General features: G+C 46.5%; 1 pseudogene; it reads left to right on the top strand.

Moving 5' to 3' along the window:
• Window positions 1-774: 774 nt before the first annotated feature.
• Window positions 775-17,291, top strand: LOC147830261 (uncharacterized; annotated as a pseudogene).
• Window positions 17,292-18,103: the final 812 nt, after the last annotated feature.

The raw sequence follows: 18,103 nt of genomic DNA, 5'->3' as shown, positions 1-18,103 counted from the left end.
TTAATATTTTTGTACACATCGGGGCCGTAGATTTAGCTCAGTGGTTTTGGCACCTGCCTCGAAAGCTCAAGGTCCCGAGTTCGATCCCTGGTACCAAATAAAGAAAATTTTGGACACATCTTTTGATAGAAACACAGCCATACCTCTGCTGAGTATACCCAGGGGTAGAATTGTGAACCACGGGGACAATATATGCACTGGTGAAGAGCTTTTCAAAGTCACTATCTAATTAACATTTTCACCTCATGAGTGTTTTAGTTGCTTTATATCGTCGTCAACAACACTTGGTATTGCCTTTTTATATAACCATTCTAGTGGATGTGTATATCTTTTAAAAGAAGATATTGGATGCAGCATTGTCTATAAAGCAACTGGAAATGATTTAATTACATAAAAAGGCATTTATGCTATATTAAGTTAAAATGGAGATATAAAGCTCCAGGAACCCATTTCTATATGTCTCACTTCCTCCTCTTCTGTGTTTCCCCTTAACATGTTCTGTTTCTTCTGCCTGAATTGCTTCTTCCCAACTCCTTCAGAAGTGCTCAAGCCCCTTTTCCAGGTCTCCCACGGTCACCCTCCCTCATCCCCTGATCTGAAGGAAATGCCCTGCAATCGTCTCCTCTTAGAAAACACTTCCTTCCTGGAAGTTAAAAAGTTCCTAGAGATATGTAACACTATGTTTTCCTCTCTACAAACACAGGCACCTGGGCACCAGGCCCTGGTGTAGGGCTGTACTTCTAGCACACACACGGGACTCGCATTCCAGTGGAGATGACAGAGATCGCAGATAACACGGTCACAGCGGGTCACAAACTCCTCAAAGGAAGTGAGGCAAATATTGGCCAGGGGAAGACTGTGCTGGGAGGTGATAACTGAATTGAGACCCAAATGAATGGTAGACCTCCAGACCGTCAAAGATATGGGAGAGAATAGTTTAAGTAGAGGATGGAGCAAGTGCAAAGCCCCTGGGGTAGCTTGACTGGAGGGCAGTGAGAGAGTCAGGGCAGGGATTGTACTAAAGGAGACCAGGAAGGAGCCTGGCATCCTGTGGAGGCAAAGCTCAGAGCACTGGATGTTGTGGAAGCCCAAGAAGACTGTCATGGGAAGAGAAGGGTGCCAACTGCTTCTGAGAATTTGAGCTCAACGGGAATGAAGAATTGGCCCTTGAGTGGACACCACGAGGCTGTTGGAACGTGGATGGCAACAGTGGGTGTTGGGCGCAGGGTGTCGGGGGGACAGGAGCCCGCGGGATATGTGGAGGAGAGACCTGGAGCAGGGGCAGGGGCCAGCCTCTCCCGTGTGTGTGTTTAGCACACTGTACCCTGGTTTCTGGGCCTGGCTCCCCCACTACAGCAGCTCACTAGGTCTTCTGCACCTCTGCACCCTCAGGGCTTAGAACTGCATCTGATGCCATAGATGCTCACTACACTGTTGAAATAATGCACCTTAAACAGGGTCCTGGGTCCTGGGTCCAACTGCCAGGCTAGCAGGTACTGAATACAGAGAATTGGGGCCATCACACAAACTCTCATTGTTGCTGTAGTTTGTTAAATGGGAAAATGGCAAAGCTGGGAGAATAACATCAACCTCACAGTGTAATTGTGATGAGGGGATAAAATACCAAATGTGAAATTGGCCACTTGCCATACAAACACGAGCTCTTGTGAGCAGGTGACGGAGATTCCACTAGACTCCTGCTCTCTGAGACACCTGGCATGGAGTCCCCTGAAATTTTACTTGCAAAAGCAATTCAAATCGGCTTCAACAGAGACACTTCCTCATGAACTGAAAGTCAGCCAAAAGACGCTGAACAAAGAACTGCAGTAATTTTTAGCATCTCGGACAAGGCCATGTTCACAGAGATACTGGTTTAGGGTCTTTCTGCATCAACTGGAAGTTCCATCAGCAGAAACGGAATGGAAGAGTTTGCCAAATCCACTAAAACCCGAGGTTGACAGATGGACTTAGAGACTTACAGTGTGCCCTGGGACAGGGAGGCATCAGAGGGCTGGTTTGCTGAGAAAGTGCTAGGTGCTGCACTAGGACCTCATGCTATCTTAGTTAACCTTCAGAATGGGTAATTACCCAGCAGTGCCCTTCTCATGGGAGAGCGGGGAAGCTGAGGTTGGAAAGTGCATGCATAGGGTGCCCTGTTGTGAATAGCAGAGCCAGGAATTCAGACTCCAGTCCGTGGGTCCCAAGCCCTGAGGTCAGAGGCAGGGCTGGGTGTGAAGGTTTGCTCAGGGCTTGGGCTCTGTCCTTTGTTCCTGCACTGGGCTCTGCCCCCAGCTCACGCGTGCTGTGCCTGCGGCCTCCCTGCCCTGGTTTCAGGGCAATGGCATCTCATCTTCCTTCCCTTCTTTGTGTGAGGACAGTCAGCCGTTCGTCTGGGAGCCAAGGACAGCGGGCAAGGGCCTAGGCTCATTTTGAGCCCTGCGGAAACCATCGATCCAAGGAGCACAAATTTAGCTGCCCTCCCTGGTTGGCAGTGGGGAGGCGGGCAGGGTCCTGTCAGCCAGAGGATGTAGGCTTAGCTCCAAAAGGGCTTTTGTCTAGGGCTGGGCCTCGGGCCAGGGTGACATTCTTCGGTGGAGGCTTCCAGGCCACTGCTGAGTTGGGCACCTGCAAGGCAGAGAGGGAAAGAGTGAGGAATCCGACTCTTCCAGAGAAGAGCGAGCCTGGTGGGCGGAATCTGCTGTTGGGTCCCCCAGGGTTCTGAGGCCAGGCCAGTGGACGCGTCAGGCTTGAGAGAAGGTGCTGAGGCCTGGACTGCCCAGAGACGTGGACGATTAACTCTTCAGCTTCTGTCAGTTCTGATAAAAATCCCAACGAGATGACAGAATCCATTCCCCAGGACTGGCGTCTCAGAAGCATCCTAAGATGGCGACCTCTCCGGCAGGAAGTGACCTCGAAAGTCTGCCATGGCTCCCCGTGTGATGCGTCTGCCACCACCAGTGGTGGAAGGGGTTGTGGCCGCCCTGACTGCGCTGCAGGTGGGCCCACCTGTGCCTGATGCTGTGAGTACGGTGGCCAATCCTCGTGGCTTGTCCTCTTCTCCGGAGACTTCTCCTCTGCTCTCAGGAGCCGTCTTCCCAGGGAGGTCACACACCCTTCCTTCCTGGAGTGGCCTCCACTTCAGGCAGTCATGTCCAGGGGGTCCCGGAGGTGCCTGGGGAGCGGCCCATACTCCAGGGCCCATGGGAGCAGGCTCCGACAGGCTGACAGCACCTGCATGCCTTTCCTTCCTTGCTGATCCTGCCTCCCTGTTCCCTTCCTTCTGAAAGTCCCCTTCCTCCGTAAATCCCTCAAATAGAGATCCCTGAATTAGGCTCTTCCAGAAAACATGACCTCGGACATCCTTCCTTCATTGACACATTCCTGTTATTAAGCGGCTCCCATGTTACAGGAGTGTTTGGTACCTAGGGACTGCAGTAGCAAAGCAAGTAAAGGTAGCTCGTAGTCCTGTGAGAGGAGACAAATACCAAACCATGGCAAACATGCAGTTGTACTTGTGATCCACACTGTGGATGGTGCTGTGAGCATAGCTGGAAGGTTCTGGTAACTCACCTATCATCTCTCAGCTCCGAATCTCTCCTATACTCAGCTCTCTGATGCCGGGGCTGGGCCTCTGCACACTCCATTTTCCAGATGCCTTTGCCAGCTGTGTTTTTTTGGGGGTTCTGCTAAGAGGAGGCCCTTGAAAGAGACTAGAGGGCAGAGAATGGGGAGAAGAGCTCACATGCTGCTTTCTCTTGTCCTTGCTAGCTTCACCGAAGCTGAAGGTGCCCCCTCCTCAGGTGACTGCGTGCCCGCTCCTCAAGAGCAGCAGGTGGCTCCCATCGCCAGTTCCAGCCCAGCACTGCTTCTTCAGACGTGCCTGTGGGTGCTCTAAACGCCTTGGCTCTGGAAACTTCATCTCTGGCCCATTTTTCCTAGTCCCAGGATTGACAGCTTTGTCCTGCTGTTATCAAACCTCCATTACCCTAGCATCTGTTTTTACTCAATCCACCCACCTGCATAAGGATCCTTCTGTGTAAACTCCCTCTGTGTTGCTGCAGTCCCACCTGGGTCTGATCCATACGTGGAGCATTCAGCCTGGACGAGTGGGTCAGCAAAGGCCTCTCTCAATGAGTTTTTAGACCTCAGACCTGAGGGATCAGTAAGAGTGCATCTAGGGAGGGGTTTGGAAGAAACAGGAACCAGAGGAAACCCTAAATGCAGAGTCTCTGAGGCAGGAACAGAAAAGGCCTATGTGGTTAAAGTGATTGCTCTAGAAAAATGGAGGGAGGTAAGGAAGGACCACGTCATGCAGACCTTGAAAAGACAGGGAGCCGTTGAATTAAAGACAGGAAGCCACAGAGTGACATGAGTAACTGCAACAAGGACAGAAGACAGCCACTGCCCTGTACACTCCTGGGGACGAGCAGCTCTCGTCTCAGGCGGTGGCCCACTCCATAGTTAGAATTCTTTCTGTTAGAGCAGTGTAGCCAGGTCACAGTTAGCTTACATGCAAATTGAAAAAGGAAGAAAGAGGTGCCCCTTCAGGGTGTATGTAGTCCCACTGCCTGGTTTCGCTGAAAGACAGCATCTTTAAGACCAAGAAGCATGTCATGCTTCCACTCTCAAAAGCAGGTCTTTGAGCAAAGCACAAAAGGCACAGCTGTTTGTGGCAGCCTTGAGTGTGGCACAGTCAGCCTTTGGAGCCAGACAAATCTGAGCTCAAATGTCATTTCTGATTTCAATCGTGAGCACAATCTAGCTTCTCTGAGTCCCTACTGCTTCACCTGCTAACTGACTCCTAGGGCTCTTGGGCACATAAAGGTTGGTCACACTCACACAGCACCCAGCTCAGTGTACCTGGTGCCTAATGGGCCCTTTATAATGATCACTGTTTCACTTGCTAAGAAATCTTGTTATTTGGGGTCCAAATGGACCTCCTTGAACTTCTACTTCAGTAGAGAGACTCAAAATTTAGTCTAATCCCTCTTGCACATGAGGATGTTTCTGCCATTTGATGTATTTTGTTTGGGTTGTGTCTTAGTTACTTTCCTCATTGCTGAGACAAAATACCCAACACCCACAAGTTAAGGAAGGAAGGGTTTATTTAGCTCAGAGTTTGCAGAGGATTGAGTCCATAATTGGTTGGCTCCAAGGCAGGGTTGATGGCAGAGAGTGTCACAGAGGAGAAAGAGCTCATGGTGGGCAGAAGGCAGCAAAGCAACAAGGGATGACCACAGCTCTTTCTGTCCCTTTCATCTTATCCAGGCTACTTAGGGGAGGCAGCGCTCACATCCTTAATCCCAGTGCCCTTGAGCCTGTCATTGCACCATGAATCCATCCCAGTGTCACACACTCTAGATCTAGCCACTTCAGAAAAAGCCCTGCCTATGACCACTTGAGGCTTTGGGGGGACATCTAGACACACCATAACAGGTTTATTTTCCCCTAGGTCCCCTTGGTGGCTGCCTAGGTTGGTTCCTGATGTGCCCATCCTGAATTCCACGGCATAAACCCAAGCAAGCTCTTTCCCTAGATTCACCAACAATCAAACCAACTGGCTCTCTAGGGTTGTCAGATCGACTCCTCTGGCTTCCAGTGTTGACACTTACTCATTATCCTGCCCCTTGATGGTTTTCCTGTTTTCCCGACACAGAAACTGCCTTGGATGGAAGATAATGAGGTGTCAGGATCAAAGGACCACATTTCCCAGAGTTGGCTTGCACAGGGTCATGGAAGCAAATTTCCAGATTTCCATGAAGCTTGCACATCAGGGCCCACTTCCCTTCTCTACCTCCTCTGTACCTACACGATGCATGCAGAGAAAAGTGGGTGGGGACTTGGACAATGAGTAGCATTCACTCATCACCAGCTGGCCTGGGCAATGGGAGTTAGCTGTCTACCATTGGTTGGATCTGGTCATCCTGTGATGTTACTCCCTGGCTCTTACCCATTCAAGTCATTCTTTTGTTCATTCAGCATTTACTTATTTCATGCCAGGCCTGTGCTGAGCACCCCCATGTGCCATCTTACACTCTCTGAACAACCATGAGGTGTGTGCTTGGCCATCTCCATTGCCATGTGTGAGTGAAGGGGCAGAGATCACTCAAGTGTCTTGTGTCTTCTAGTACAAGCAGAGTCCCCATTCGGAGCATAGGTCTGATTCCCTGGCCAGTGTCTTAACCATGATGCTACACTGCTCTATGGAGCCCACAGAAGCTTGCCTACTGGAGAATAGATCCTAACTGTTTGTATCTTCTTTCCCAGCAGCAACTCTCGTGTGTGTTTGCAGTTGGGTGGTGTGGTTAGGAATCTGCCTATACCCACACAGCTACAAGGAGCCTCAGCTCAGCCCAGGGTGGAGCTCATTGTAAAGAACCCAGGCCAGAGATGTAGCTCAGTGGTACTGAACCTGCCTGGTGAGCACAAGGTCTAGAGTTCCATCCCCGGTTCTGAAGAAAAATACCCTCCCTGATCTTCCCAGGGAAACTGTGCTCCCAGGACCCAAGAGCTAATACTTCCTTTGGCAAGAAACATTTCTTTTAAAATTAATAAAAAAAAAAAAAAAGAACCCAAAGCCTACTCTTTTTCGTCACTGCACCATGCTGTGCCATTCAGCCTGTGGATGTGCTAACCAATCAACTGAGCTTTATGAAACAGCCATTGTACTACAGGCATTGTGTGGGAGGACAAAAGTCCATCTCCTTTGCCTCAAAGCATTGGAGAGCCGGAGGAGCTGCAATTTTATGTTCCAGAATGCCAGGGGACCAGGGGGTCTTTAGGGAGAGGAAGTTCCAGACTGCAGGAGAAACTGCCTCTGCCCAGGGGTCCTCTGCAGAGAGGAGCAGGCTGTCCATGAGCTGTGCACTCCGGCACGGACTGTCTGCTGGGTGCACGTGTTCACAGCACCTGCGTGGCTATACACTGCAGCCCTGCATCCAGTACAGAGACGCAGAGGCAGGAAAAGCATTGCTTAGTCAGTCATCCAGCTCTGGAACCTCTGTCCTGAGAGCTCCAGGGGCAAAAGGCACCGCAGGGACCTCTTGGTCTGCTCTCAGGGATGGACTTGCATTCATCAGGGGAAATCAGACAAAGAAGAATCCGCACGATGCAAAGCCACCCAGGAACACTCACCTCCTCGGCAGCCCTTTGCATCAGTGCAGGCCCCTTCTCCAGCTCTGGCCCTATAAAGTGAGTACCTGAAAAATGGGGAGCTACTTTAAATGCTGAGCTCCAGGCTCACCTAGGTGAGCACACACTGGTCATATTTCCCTCCTGGTCTTGAAGGTAAAAAGAATCACCCTAGGCCTGTGTTTCCCAGAAACTGCCCTGAGCCAAGGCTTAGAGCAAAGGTGATTCCTTAAGGAAATGCTACTGGGAGGGAGGCCTTAGGAAGAGGAAGCTGCAAGGCAGGGGAGGGGAAGAGGGTGGGGGAGGGTGCGCTCTCAGCCAAAGACCCAGCTCACCTCATTCCCGGGGGGGCTCCAAATGCAGATGGGTCCCAACTTATGATGGTTTAATTTAAGGGTTTCTTTGACTTTAAGATGGTACAAAAGTATACCCATACAATCATCCTTCTTTTTCTCCTTTGGATAGTATTCAATCAGTTACTCAAGATATTCAAAACTTTCTGAAATGGGCTTTGTGTAGGATGACATTACCCGACTGCTGGCTACTGTGAGCATGCTGGGTGCATTAGGGCAGGCTGGGCTGGGCTGGGCTGTGATGTTCAGTGGTATGTGGTGTATTAAATGCATTTTGGACTTAGGATATTTTCAGCTTCTGCTGGGTTATAGGAATGCAACTCCTCTGTAAGCTGAGGAGCATCTGTCTAAATCACATCTCAGACTTGCTGCCTCTCGGGTGGGAGGAACTGTCCCCTCATCCCCCACACCTGCGTGTTACCAGAGGGCAGTGCTCTAAACGGGGGCAAAGGTAGGATCAGTTGGCAGCACTGTCCACAGAACTGGGGGACAGGCACAGAGAACGCATGGGTGAGAAGGACTGGTGGGCTCTGGGTGACCAACAGTGACAACTACAATTTCATCTTTTAACCATCTCCTTTGATCTGATCACCAAAGAGGCTGAAGAAGTAGGAGAATTGAGCTCACGAATGTTTCTTTGGTCAAATCCAAATTGCTGACCTCCTGTTTCTTCCGAGTTCCAGATTCTCATGGGCCCAGGTGGCTCCTGGTTCCATTTCAGTATCAGCTCAAACAAAATCCACTTAGACTGATCTGTGGCAAAAACAAACCAAAGCAAAAGCACAGCCAAATAGGAATGATTTGGGCACAATCTGGTTTTATTTTCTGGCACATCTGCTTCCCTCCCAACACTGATAATCACCCCAACTGCTGACCATGTGACAACGCCTCCCATGAGCCTTTGTTGTGCATTCCAAAAGGCATTCCCACTTCTTCTTCGGGGAAAACAGCTTGCACATTGCAATCCATAGCTGACCAAGTTGCTACCTGTCTGCATAATAAGGAAGGAACAGCAGTTTAGGCATAGAGAATTTTGTTTAAAAAATGCCATATAGATAACCCACTAGAATTGGATTTTTAAGTATGGGAGTACAGTCTAATTGCCTTTTGCTTATCAAACATAAACAAAATATTCCTCTCCCAAAAGTGCCAAATTTTATATCAATATTGTCAGCTGGGATAATTTTGCTCCCAAGCTCACCCCAGGGGGCATTGGGTAATATCTGGAGGCAGTTTTGGTTGTCACCGGGGAGGGAAGGAATGTGCTACTGGCACCTAACGAGCGGGGCCCAGGGTGCTGCTCAACTCCCTACAAGGTGCAGCATGGGTCCCCAGCAAGGGATGACCCAGCTCCAAATGGCAACGGTGGGGAGGCTGAGAAACTTAAACCTTATGATTTTAGTCTGGTGTGAATTTTGCATTGGCTGTCTGTTGAGGCCTATTTTCTGTGGTTTTGAATTTTCAAAATCCAAGTGCTGAAATAATTGAATACTGATTCCAAGTAAGATGCCCTTCACGGTGCTGTGTCTTAACTCCACTGCTAAATTAGTTACACAGTAGTTCACTCAGCAAGGCTGAATTCCCCGAACCTGTTTTCTGAGTTCCAGCACCCCGGCTGGTGACCAGTGAGTCACACAGGGTCCCACACTCAGGAGCGACACCAGGAGCACAGGCCTGGGCTGTGGTGGCCATCTTGAACTTCTAAATAATTTCGCCTTGGAATCTGTGTTTAGACTGCGAGATTCCATTGACAGTGAAGCCTTCAGGGACCCTGGAGCATTGGGTCCCCGCAGTCCTACCTCCTGCCACCCCACATGGCCCACTTCTCCACCCTGACTCAGTGGCCATGGCTGCCCTTGCTCCTGGAGGGTCCCAGAGCAAGTGTGGGGAGGGTGGACGAGGTGTGTCTCCCACGGACCAACCGGGGGGGAGGCTTCATGGCCTGTGAGGGCTCAGTCACCTCAGAAGTGTCCCCACACCTCCTGGAGTGAGCGGTGAAATATCACATAAAAATACATGATGGGTGGAGAGAGAGAAAGGGAAAGGGAGAAGCCAGAAAGGGAAAAGCTTTCGCCGAGCAGTGAGCCCCCCAAGTTATGGAGCTGACCACGTGGAAGAGAGAGCTGCACCCACCACCACCACTTCCTCTAAGCAACCTTCCCAGCAGAGCTTTGAGGATCTTTTTTGTCCTGGAGTCGTGATGTCTTCTATAGCAAATCTCTTTCGGAGGAAGTGTCAGACCAGACCAGACACACTGATGGCATCATGAGACATGTTTGTGTCCCTCCAAAATTCATGTGTTGAAAAACTTACTCCCAGGGTGAGGGTATTAGGAAATGGGGCCTTTGGGAAGTATTTAGGTAATGAGGGTAATAGGAGTTAGGTCATGAAGTAACGAAAGACATTAATGCCCCTATAAAAGAAACTACATCACGCATGGTGACACAGGCCTATGATCCCAGCACTCTGGGAGGTCGGGATAGGAGGATTGTAAGTTTGAGCCCAGCCTGGGCAACTTAGTGACTTTGTAAAACACTGTCTCAAAATAGCAAATAAAAAACAAGAAAGTGCTTGGGATGTTGCTCAGTGCAAAGTTCTGGGTTAACTTGCCAGTGCTGAAAAGAAAGAAAGAAGGAGAAATTCCAGAGAGCTTGCTGGTCCTTTTGCTACGTGAAGACACAGCAGGAAGATGGCTGCCTGTGCATCCAGGAAGTGGGTCCTCAGTACACCCTGAAGCTACCAGCTTGATCTTGGACTCTCAGCCCTAGAACTGTGAGCAATAAATTTTTGTGATTTGTAAGCCACCCAGTTTATAGTGGCTAGCATGTGGTACTCCTGTAATACTGACCCAAATAAACCAAGACACATATCATTGAATTACTTATTAATACCAACATTATTAAAGAAAAATGAAAAGGTTATAGGAATAACAATAGCTTGCATTCTCTTTCACACAGTTGTATGTAGTAGGCAACTCTTAAGCTACTGGGCTTCTTGCTGTCCTTTGATTGCCTTTGGCATATCTGGACCAGGCTTTAGGTGACTTGGAGAGAACTTTCCTAAGGGGCACTTGGTGAAATGCCTAATGACAGACAGCAGGGATGTGTCCAGGCTTGGAGGAACAGCTGTATTTTGTGCCTATCTGCTAATTATGTTTGCATATGGGAGAATGTCTTGCTTTCATTATAACATTTCTCCTGGGAGTGGGGCTGTGGGGAAGAGACTGACAGTGTGGTCATTGGAGGCTACTGATGTTTACCAGAGTGTTGGATGGCAGACTTGGCTTTGATCATGGCTTACTGGCAGGCAACAAGATTATTCTGTTTTGTAGATTAAGTTCCTGAGCCTTGGTAAGAAGTTAGGAGATTTATTCCTGGTCATATGATCAGTGAATAAAAGAGACAAAACCTGAGTTCAGTCTAACTGGCTCCAGAGGACGAACTCTTGCCTCTGTAACCCTCCAGCTATATCACTGTCCTCACAGACCTCCCGTGCTCCTGCGTGCATGCCCCATCTGTGACCAAAACCCTAAATGGCAATCTTAGTCCCCCTGTCTTGGGTGCTACAAGGTCACCCAGTAAAGGAGACAGTGGAGATCAAAACCCTCCCTGTGCTCTGGTCACTCAGACCTGGTCAGACTTCATCCAGTGATCGGCGTTTTATCAATTTAACCTGCACACTAGGGGAACCCAACAGATGGATAGCTGTCCAAGGTACACAGGGTTGTTTGTTTCTTTGTCTTCTTTGGCTTCTTACTAGTTATTGTCAACCCTGGGAGCCAGGGCACACCCTCCCCTCCACAGCAGGACTCTTATAAAGAAGTCACACCCTTGTGCTCGCTTCCGCAGCACATATATTAAAAGAAGTCACACCGTTGACCCTTAGGGCAGTAGACTAAGGGTTTCTTAAGCTGTGGCCCAAGAACCATCTTTTGGAGTAATCTGGGAAGCAGCTGAACAGTGTGGAACCCCAGACCCTGGCCAGATTGCCGTACCCAAGCTCTCTGGGGGGTGGGCCTGGCAGTCTACTTTTTGACAAGCACATGCGAGTACTCCTATGCTTGCCCAAGGGTTAGCAAGTCCTCTCAGTGTGCCCTGATGACCACTCTGTTGTATCTCTGGACTTGTCACTGTCCAATTCCACGCCAACTCTTGGTTCTACTGGATCCCCTGCATCTCTCTTCTCTTTTCTATGCTTGGTGCTTGCTGGGCCTCACCATCCTTTGGTTTTCTTCTGGACCCTGCATGCAGCTGGTACCTTTGTAGTTTTGTGTCTTCTTGGGTAGGACCCTTGCTCTGGGAGAGGCCGATTCCTGCACACTACAGTCCTTAGCCCTCTGCTCTGCACTTTGCTCTTGCCTTTCTAAACCTCGGATCCCATGATCCCCTCCAGAGCTCCCCTTCCAGGTCTGCTCTGGCCTGGCCACCATCTGGTCTCACAATACCCATCCCTGTGACAGCCTCAGAGCCCACCTTGGTTCTGAGCATGGAGGACAGCACAGAGCCTAGAATGTCAATGTCACTGGGACATCTTTACCCACTTCTCAGGTTTCCTTGGGTGTGTCTGTCCCAGGCCTGCTGCAGCTTCTAGCTGGGGAAATGAGGAATGTTCTGGTTTCTAGTTTGCAGATTTTAGGAACTATAGGAAAACCTCAATTCTCATATATGACTCATTCAGAGCAAGTGTTCCCGCTGAAAATACCTTTTATAAAAAGCAAATTGAAGAAGTTAACAGTAAAAAGTTTGGCGCCATTGGATGACACCCACAGAAGCCTCAGGGAGCAGCTGCTCTTCTCTAGGGGAAATGATTTAATCACGACGATGCTAAACCATCAGAGTACCAACACAGGATTTTATGGGTTGCTTATGTTGTATTTCATTCGATCCTCACAGAATATTAATGGCTAATATTTACTCTGCTATTAGGAGCTGCTCTAAGGCTTGTGGATGTTATTTTTGGCTAACACAGGAAAGCTAAGTCAATTGCCCAAAGTCATACACCTGGTGAGAAGTTCAGCCAGGATGTACACCTGGATGGTCCAGCTTCAATGTCCAGGTGTTTAACTTAAAGTTATAACTGACTCATCCTAGCCAGACACATTTGAATATCCTCATTTTCCATGTAAAATGCCCGAAGATGAAAGAAGAAGTGACTTGTTTGGGCAAATCACTGTCACCCTTTCAAGGTGGTGGCTCAGGATAGTAGGGCACACCACCTGAGTTTAAGTGACCATGTCCCTAGGGCCGGTGAGAGAATAACTAAAAGACTGAGGAGGGTGGGTCTGGAAATTCAGGTCGATAACTTCTAGGGTCAGGAAAAGACTCATTTCTTGCTCATTTGGCTGATGTTTCATATTTTTTCTGAGCATTTATTGAGGGTGAATTGGGTTCACATTAATGCATGTTTATTCAGCCAAAGTATTGTTCTAGGCGCAGAGGGTACCACCACGAATAAATCGTAGTCCTTGACTAAGTTTCTCGTGGTTTAAGAGCGAAAGAGAGAGACAGAGTTAGGTGATTATAAAAAACAGTTTGTGTGCCATGTAGGCGCTGAGGGGATTATGGGATTGAGAGAGAGGTGGTGTGAGGGATCCAGAGAGCAGGATGGAGCTGACAGATTGCATTAAAGGCATATTTTCTGGCATCTAAGCCTAAAATTGTGAGTAGCAGTTTGTCAGTCAAAAAGACATCAGCTCCTCTCTCTTAGATGGTTACTTGTAATATGCTACTTATCCACCGGGAGTAGCCAGGCAGGCTAGGTTACAAATTAAGCAACCAACACACAAAAAATAGCTGTTCTAAGAGACTGAAGAGTAATTAAGGTAACCAGGGTTTAAGAGGCCAACATAGTAGACCTAAGGGAAATGTAGAGATGAGAATTCAATATTTTGCATTACTTTTCCCCTAAAGGCATTTGCAGTCTTTCAGGAAAGAGGCTGAAAATTCCACCAAAAGGTGACAGCTAAAAGTCTAAGAATATGAGCAAAACTTTGGCTATCCCAAAGTACTGGGAGAATTCAGGGTCTGCCAAAAAAGAAAAACCTTGCTAAATAGACCACATGTTCAATGAGATCACTGGAAGTTCATATTCTAGACTAAGGGCAACCAGAAATCGATGTGGCCTTACAAGAAAAAATTCACCTCAAATCATCTCAATCTCTGATCAGATGAAGCTGAATTATTCCTACATTAATGAATTTAGAGAAGAAAAGTAAATCCCTTGGGAGAAATAACATAATCAGATTCTGCACAACTTTGTAAGAAAATGCTTAGTCTTTAATAAATAATTGGCAGATATTCTAATAACAGCCAAAAATCAAGGTCTAAAAGAACAGTCACATAATAGAAACTTTGAGGTTAACACAATCATTCAGTTCACTGTGAGTAATTTTTCAAGAGAATGATAGGAAGGTGAAGAATTTCAACAGAGAAATGATCCGTGTGGAAAAAAGTCAAACAGAAAATCTAGAACTGAAAATGCGGCAATTGAAATGAAGAACTTAATATATGGGCTTAAGAGCAGATGTGATATGTCAACAGAGAAGACTGGTAAGTTGGAAGCAGGACATTAAGAAATGTCCAGATTTGGGAACAGAAAAAAGACCATGTGAAGTGCAGAAGAGAAATGAATGAACTCATAGACTATGGACGTGTATCTTTGTGGTAAGTTCCTAGAAGTTGGTCTACTGAATCAAAGCATAAATATATTTGTACCTTTGTTAGATATCGCCAAATTCCTCTCCATAGAGACCATTACAAAGCCCTAGAATTAAAGAAACTATGGAACAAAACTTTCTTTCAGAAAGAGTTGCCTTTTTTTTTTTGGTACTGGGGATCGAACTCGGGTCCTTGTGCTTGCAAGGCAGGCAGTGGAACCACTGAGCTAAATCCCCAGGCCCAAAACTTTCTTTTAGAAAGAATGCAAGTCAGAAAATAATACAACTATTTATTTAAAATGACATGTTGTTTAAAATGAACTATATTTTTAAACAAAATAAAGTCACTCTAAATCCTATGTCTATCTAAAATACCTGTCAAAGATGAAATGAAATAATTTTTTGACCAACAACAACTGAAAATTCATCATTAGAAAACCTGTGCAAAAATGAATAAAGAGTTCTCCAGGCTGTAAAACTTGATATAAATAGCAATAAAGAACTTTGGAAATGGTAAATATGTCAGTAAATACAGATGAATCTTTTTCTTAGTTTTAGAGAATAGATTGTTTAAAGTAAAAATATATTATAGATTTTATAATTTGTGTGGAAGTATCAGGTATGATAAGAAAGCATGGAAGATAGAAAGATGAGGAATTACCAACTTAGAAGCTCTGTACACTGTGTGTTAAGTTTTACAGTACTACTTAAAGATAGGATGTGTTCTATCAAAAAGACATACTATAAATCCTACAGCAGCACTGAAATATATTCAGTAATACAGAGAAGGCAAGAAAAGAGGAAAAATAAGTGAAGAACAGATGGAATACATAAAATAGGAATAACAAGACAGTTGACTTAAACCCAATGACACTAATAATTACAGTAAGTGTAAACGGTCTAAATACTGCAATTAAAAGGTGAATATTGCCAAATAGTTTTGGAAACCTAGCAAAATAGCTATGGTTTAAAAAACTTGTCAATACCAAGTACAGGCAAAAATATGGAGCATGTGGAATTCTCATATGCTGTTTATTGGAGTATAAATGGGTAAAACCACTTTGGAAATCTGTCAGTTCTGCAAAAATGCACTAACAGATGTGTGGAAATATCTGTTACAGTGAAATATATATATATATATATATCTCAGAGGATCCAGCAGATCTACTCAGCAGAAATGCATACGTGTATTCACCAAAAACAAGTACAAAAGGAAAAGCCTGGAAACATCTGTGATGGCTTCAATATGGTTTGAGTACTTCCCCCAAGCATTCGTGTGTGGAACTTTAACCCCCATTGTGAGGTATTCGGGGGGAACTTGGTATATATGACTATGGTGTCTCCGGTGGGAACTTTGGGAGGTGATTAGGGTTAGATAAGGTCATCAGGGTGGAGTCCCCATGATTGAATCCTGGTGGCTTTATAATGAGAGAGAGTAGGAGGGAGGGAGGGGAGATGCATGCACTCCCTGGGTCTTGCCATGAATCCTGTAGACCGAACCAGCAATAAGGCCATTACCAGACACAGCTCCTTTACCTTGCACCTCTAAAATCATGAGCCAAAATAAATCTTATTTACAAAGTATACAACCTCAAGTCGTTTATCATAGTAATTAAAAAGTAGGGGCCAGGGATTTAGCTCAGTGGTTCCGCTGCCTGCCTCACAAGCACAAGGTCCCAAATTTGATCCCTGGTACCAAAACCAAAAAAAATAGATTAATAACACTGTCCATATTTCCATTAATAGTAGATTGGATAAATAAACTGTGACATATTTATACAATGGAGTATTATACTTCAACAAAAATAAATTCCCCTCATATGAGACAATATGGATGAATCTTACAAAACAACAGGAAATGAAAAAACCAGATTAAAAAATATAGATATACAGTTCTATTTAAATAACATTCAAAACTGGGCAAATGTAACCAATAAGGAACAAGATCAGAATATTGACCGCATTGTAGGAGTGTGTCTGAGAGAGGGCCTGAAGGAGACGTTGGAGTGCTGGGGTTCTCTAGTCCCCAGTCTGGGTGATGCTTCCCTCTGTCAACTCTGCAAACATGCGCCCAGCTGTGCACGGAGGATGTGTAGACTTCGTTATGTTCAGTCCCTATGCACTGACACACTTCCTTCTAACAACGGCAGTAAACGGCACTGCAGGCAGAGGAGCTGATAGCATAAACAAGTCATGGAAATAATGTAGTGTGTGGAAAATTATAAGTAGCTCGATGCTGTTAGAGCATACAGTGTGAGGTGGGTATAGAAGGGCCAAGGTTGAAGATGGTGCAGTAGCCAGATATGAGGGGGCTGTGTGCCACACCACAGGGCTTAAATTGTCTTCTGAGGGTAGTTAGGAAACACCAGAAGATTCCAAGCAGGAGGGACTATAATAACATTTAAATCCTTTTGTCAGTTGCTGAGGGGGTCAATAAATGCAAGAAGACTGAATAGGATGCCCTGCAAAGATTCAGATGAGAGGTGATGCAGGATTGGATCGGGGCACTGGTTGTGGGGTATAAAGAGAACACAACATGAGGAGTCTTTAGAAGACAATATTAGAAGACTTCACTGGATGTGGGAGGTGAAGTAAAGCAGAGTGGAAGATGATTCCTACATATGTAACACGTGGCTCTGGGACCAGTGGCTCTAGCAGTGAGCTGGAGAAAACCCCAGGGTTCAGGGACGGGACAGCAGGCTCATGCGGGCAGCTGGGGCGAGTTTGCCAGATAAGGCAGTACTCAAGTCAAGGGCATTCTCTGGGAGTTATTTTGGGGTCTCCTATTTCCCAGATTGATGACCAATTTAAACGCCAGGTCTCTGAAGTTCTCTACAATTACTGTTTGGTTTTCTTGCCTTTTCTGGTCATAGCACATCCAAGACACAAAGCTGTGGTTGTCAGCAGCAGACCCAGCAGCAGTGTCTGCCCTGGGGTCTGAAAGAGTCCATCGTGCTTCCCTCTGCTGCTCCAGACAAAGGCAGTCTTACATACACTATCTATTTCGGGCGTTTTTATGAGCACCGTGGAATATTTTCAAGCTATCCCTTTTAAGCATTATCTCTTGGCAGTTAGGAAAATAGATCCATTGCAAGCACAGGGTTTCTGAAAAAGGGTCTAAAAATAGCTCAGGGCACTAGACAGCTGCAGCTATTGGGAAATTGAGCCCTTTGCTTGCAGTTTTGCCAGTTTCCATTTCAATCTTGCAGCTGGAAATCAGTAGCTCTTCCTCTGATGCGAACGGATGCAAAGGAGGAAGGCACGGAGCACAGCCCACTCTTGACTTGGGGTCATGCTTACCACCCTGCATGCTGAGAGCGTGCCCCAGCACTATGGAGAATGAGCGCATGGAACTTGAGCTTGAAAAGCCTACCCAGTATATCTTTATAATTAGAAGTGAAAAGAGGTTGTTGGTTTTGTCATGCAAATTATAGGAAGCAAATTGGATAGAATCCTCTTGGCTGGCAGGGATAAGCAGCAAGCTCATCAATGGTAACAATGTGTGTACAATGCATTGTTTCAAGGGATCCATGACAAGGCCATGATGCAGATATTATTGTCATGCCTGTCTTACAAGTGTGAAAACCAAGGAGAGGCATTGCTGAGGGACCTGGCCTGAGTCCCACAGCCAGGGAGAAGGGGAGAGGGGTGGAAACAGCCTCCAGAGGCCTGCTCTTCACCAGTGACAACCAAAAACCACGTTGCTAGTGGGAGTGCATGAGATTTTGATGTTTCCTAAAAGGGAGCAAAAAGGGGATTTTGATGTTTCTCCTTCCATTTCCTGCTTAACAGCAGAAACACCCAGGAAGGAACATGCAGAAATCTCCACTCTAAGCATAGCTCTGCCATGAGGCCACTTAATACATTTTTACTCCTTAAATTAATAACAACACCTTAAATAAATGAAGACCTCTTTGAGATGCCATTTCCTCATATGCAAAATGGATATAATAACATCTTTTGG

Source organism: Heterocephalus glaber, unplaced genomic scaffold, assembly GCF_053883595.1.
Source record: "Heterocephalus glaber isolate CG9 unplaced genomic scaffold, H.glaber_assembly_v1.0 deba00000281, whole genome shotgun sequence".
Taxonomy (NCBI): Eukaryota; Metazoa; Chordata; class Mammalia; order Rodentia; family Bathyergidae; genus Heterocephalus; species Heterocephalus glaber.
Note: the sequence above shows the minus strand (reverse complement) of the source record. Positions and strands in the feature narration are given on the sequence as shown.